This window comes from Vitis riparia, unplaced genomic scaffold, assembly GCF_004353265.1.
Source record: "Vitis riparia cultivar Riparia Gloire de Montpellier isolate 1030 unplaced genomic scaffold, EGFV_Vit.rip_1.0 scaffold623_pilon_pilon, whole genome shotgun sequence".
In the NCBI taxonomy this organism is placed as follows: Eukaryota; Viridiplantae; Streptophyta; class Magnoliopsida; order Vitales; family Vitaceae; genus Vitis; species Vitis riparia.
In genome coordinates, this window is record NW_023269715.1 from 123,297 (window position 1) to 127,726 (window position 4,430).

At 29.5% G+C, this 4,430-nt stretch overlaps 1 long non-coding RNA gene across 2 annotated transcripts; it reads left to right on the plus strand.

Annotated features, from left to right (window-relative positions):
* The first annotated feature begins 1,065 nt into the window (after window positions 1-1,065).
* Window positions 1,066-4,104, plus strand: LOC117910149. Of its 2 annotated transcripts, none has more exons than XR_004650562.1 (2): window positions 1,066-1,085; window positions 3,906-4,104. It is a non-coding gene; the product is annotated as an uncharacterized LOC117910149 (long non-coding RNA). The 2 variants fall into 2 exon arrangements; XR_004650561.1 differs by lacking the exon at window positions 1,066-1,085 and adding an exon at window positions 1,639-2,204.
* Window positions 4,105-4,430: the final 326 nt, after the last annotated feature.

Genomic DNA, 4,430 nt, shown 5'->3' on the forward strand with positions numbered 1-4,430 from the left:
TAAAATGATCTTAAATGACCCATGAATTATAAGTCAATATATTATGTTATAATTACCTGTCAAGGTTCCCTATGGTATTTACAAAGACCACTCCTCATTTTCTCAAAACCCGATATTCATTTTGAGAGCTTAGGGTTTGAAACTTTTTGCTCTAGACCAAGGATGAAAATATCGGTAATTACACATATATCGATACTTTGATTTTACGAATATATCAAAAATATCGGTTGAGCGAAAATTATTTAAAATTTATAGGAATGCTTGGAAAAACTCCAAAAAAAAATGATAAAATAAGTAAGAATTCATATTTTAAAGTTATTTTGTAAATATAATTGACATAAATATGATAAAAAAAAACATCGGTAAACAGAGATATATCGATAGATTCAATATTTGAATTTTAAGAATAATAAATATGAATTTTGGAAGTGTATAAAATTAGAATTGAGTTAAAAAATATTTGATTTTATTGAATAAAAATAATTTATACATAAATATAATACATATGACATTGCAATAGTCTTAGTATCAAAATGAAGATTGATGTGGTTCCACCATATTGTTAGATGAAGGGAGCTCATTTTGTTGAAAACAATATTTATTTTAAATTTTTTAAAATATTTTTATTAAAACACGTTTTATTACATTTTAAATGAAAAATTAAATTAATTTATATAAAATATTTATTTGAGATTTAATTTCTAAAATTTATTAAAAATGTGTTAACAACTTTTCCTATTAATATTAATTTATTTAAATAATTAAAATTATTAATAATTTATTTTATCAAATTAATTTTAATTCATAAAATATTGTCCATAAAAATGGAAATTTCAATCCATGGAAGTGGAAGTGATTTAATCAAAATAAAGATGGGTAATTAATAATTATTTATATAGAGAGAGGAAAATTGTTTATTTCCTTTTTTATTACTTTTTATTTTTTTATCTTTATTAAATATAAATATAAAAAGGGCCATCCGCTTCTCTCACTTGGTCCTCGGGCATCAAGAAGCCCTTTTTTGAAGTTGCTATCCAGACGACAGAATTCGCCCTAGTTTTCTCCGCGTCTCTCAATCCTCGCAGGTACTAATCTAATCATGTTATTATTGTTTTTTTTTTCAACCCCCGTTTGATTCCCAAGAAAATCCATCCCCCATTCGATTTCCGGGAAAATTCATCATCGTTTGATTTCCGAGAAAATCCATGCAAAACCCCTAAGGAAAACCAAAAAAATTGCTTTTTTTTGTTGCTCCCTGTGTTTTCTGGATCTGTCTTAGGGGTCTCTTTGCTTTTGTGCCATTGGATTTAAATTTCACGAACCCTAAATCCACGATTTTTGAGCTAGGCTGAAAAACACAACCTTTGCTTGCAAATCATGATCGGATTACCAAATAGCATCTTATGTTTTTTTTTAAAAAAAAAAAAATTGGACAGATTTTCTATCCTGTGCGTGAGCTAGACTGGTAGGAAATATCGGGAAATTTCTCGAAAAATCGGTAAAAATACCGATAAATACATGCTTGTTGGGTTTCAAATCAAATGGGTTCTTCTTCCCTAGGCATTTAATTTTGTGGCTTTGAATGGGTCTTTGCCTCTTTCAATCGATTAAATGAAGGTGTGAAAATGGTAATATTTCATTTTTTTTTATTTGTTCTTGTTAGTTAAATTCTAATAATCTATTTTCCTCTTTTGGTAATGTAGAACATCATTGAATCAAAGGTCAAAGGTCTAGGTGTAATCTGGATAGTAGTTTCTTTCTTTTTCTTGGTTTATCTTTAGTTTACAAGAAACAGGATTGGAGTAAAGTAGGTTCTTGATTTTTGTTTGGTACTTTGGTTTCTCGTTTTCAAACGTACGTTTTTATCTTTCCTCTTCTGCTTTGTTTGGTTTCCAAGAAAGTGATCTAGGTTTAATATGCACTGTGTTTTCTTTCTTTTTCTCAGTGTTTGTTTGGTTTTAATGAAACAGGAATGAAGTATAGTGTGTTCTTGATTTCTGATTGGTTTCCAAGAAAGTGAAGGAAAATGATATGTCTTGTTATCATTTTTTTTTCTGCATGCCAGAACGATTAATAAAAATGATATATAGAAGGGTTTCACAACTAAGCTCCTTGTTATTTTGGTTGGTGTCTTCTGAAAATTATCTATAATTGTCTCCAAAATAGCTGAGGTGGAAGGCATGGTTGTGATTGCTTTCAGAAAGGTCTGACTCATGAAAATTTCAGTCATATCCTTGTGCAGTATGTTGCTAAGTTTCTGATTGGAGTATGCATAAAGCCCTTGCATTGATTTTGGTAAATCATAAAGATACTTGTGATATTTCTTTGTCCTTATGTTGCAGTGAATTTTTTATTCATATAGATGTCACAATACACTTTGTAAACTAATCATTCATTAGGTCAGCTGTTGTATATAGTCTTTTGTCTTTGTTTTGATTTTGAGAATCATATTATGTTGATCCACAAGCAGCAGCGAAAAGTTTAGGTTGACTTCCAACCCATGCATGTTGTAGGCTTATATAATATAGTCTATGTTTTCATGTTGGCATATCGACTTGCTCACTCGCATAACAAAGTTGCTGCCACCATATTTGTTTATTAAACTACCCACCAGATCCTATGTTATAAAGAAATTTCTGGTTGTTCCAGTGATGCTTTTTCCCTTTATCATCAAGTGCGCTTGACTATGAACAAATGTAAAGTTATTCAAGACCGCTGTAGAAATTTGATCATAGAAATATGTTGATGCAGGCTAAAAATAACCTTCAGCTTTGATAGGTTTAGAAATCATTTACTTGGATAGCCACATAACTCATAAGCATCTTGTGAGGGCTCTCTTTGCTGAAATGAACAGGTTGAGAGGGGGAAAAAGGTATATTATTGCTATAGTACTGATGCAGAACTTAAAATATCTTTAGTGTCCCTTACCCCTAGTTGCATCATACAACATTTAGTGGTTCAAAGGTCAGATGGAAAATTTAACTGTTCTTGTTGCCTATATGTTTGTCTTCACAAATCACGGATGACTTCATTAGCTAGGCATATATATGAGCTGACATGACTGTGCAGATGGCATATGTTGGATAAGAAAATACATGTCCATATGTTTTCATAGTGTCAAGATAAACATATACCAAACAAACAATTCTGTAAATGAAATATCATTTTATTTATTTTAATTGTTGTCTATAGATGTGATTTCAATATACTCAGTGATTCTTATTTTCGGTCTTTTCTTTGGTGTCAAATTAAGCTAGAGATCCCCACTCTAACTTGTCTTCGCATTCAATGTAGGCATGCACTCAAGTTTAAAATAGGTTCCAAGTGTCATTTTATCATTGCATTTATTTTCAAAACAAGTTTAAATGAAATATCATTGTATTTGATATTATGGCGAAGTCTAGGCTACAAATATTAACCAACCCTATAGGGAACTGAATGTGAAATTGCATGTCTATATATCATGATATTAAATCATTGTTTTGAGGCTTTCATACTAATTTATATACTATGAATAACTTAGGGCTATCTTTGACTTGTATAGTTTGATGGAAACCTTGGACATTTCAGGGAAAGTGTTAGGTTAAAAAATCATAATAATGATCTAAATAGTTAAATATCTTGGTTGAGGTTGGACCAAAACAATAACTTCATTAGGTTAAAATGATTTTTGTTTTAGGTTTTGCTCCTAGTTTTAGTCTCCATATGTTTTTGCTATATCAATATTTTAATATTTGAGAGTTGGTTTGTTTACTTGTGTTATTAAGAAATAATCTATTATTGTCTAATAAAGGTGTAGTGGCTAGCTTGCTATTAAAATTCTTCATAAAGCTTGATATTTGATTGCTTCTCATTATACATTTTTCTTTTTAATTTGTTAATATGCTCTATATTTTTTTCTACAGATTCGAAGTCTGGGTGTTGGAAATTTAAGGCTTTCCTATAAAGTAATGCTTCAAGATGGAGGCAAGAGACTTGGTTGTAGATATATACATGAGCAACTTAATTTAAGTTTATGTATATTGTCTTATAGTGTGTTTTTAATTTCGTTGTATATTATATGAGTTTCTTCTATATAGAGAAATTGGGGACAACTTTAAACAAGTTCTTTGATTTGTGCTTTAATTAATAATCAAATGTATATTAAATATGTTTTGATTATATATAAAATCATGATAATTTGATTGTCATTATCATTCTTAAATAATATCAAATTGATTATACATGGAAACAGGTATAATTTTTCATATTAAAAAATAATTTTAAAATTTTTTGAGGGAACCTTGACAATACTTATTCCTTACATTGACATACATTATACTCAAATTTGAGATATATGGGAGCAATCATGACACATGTGGTACCTATCCTTAACATATATGGTGCGCACCAAGACACGTGATACCAAACATTGACATATATAAGTCAAT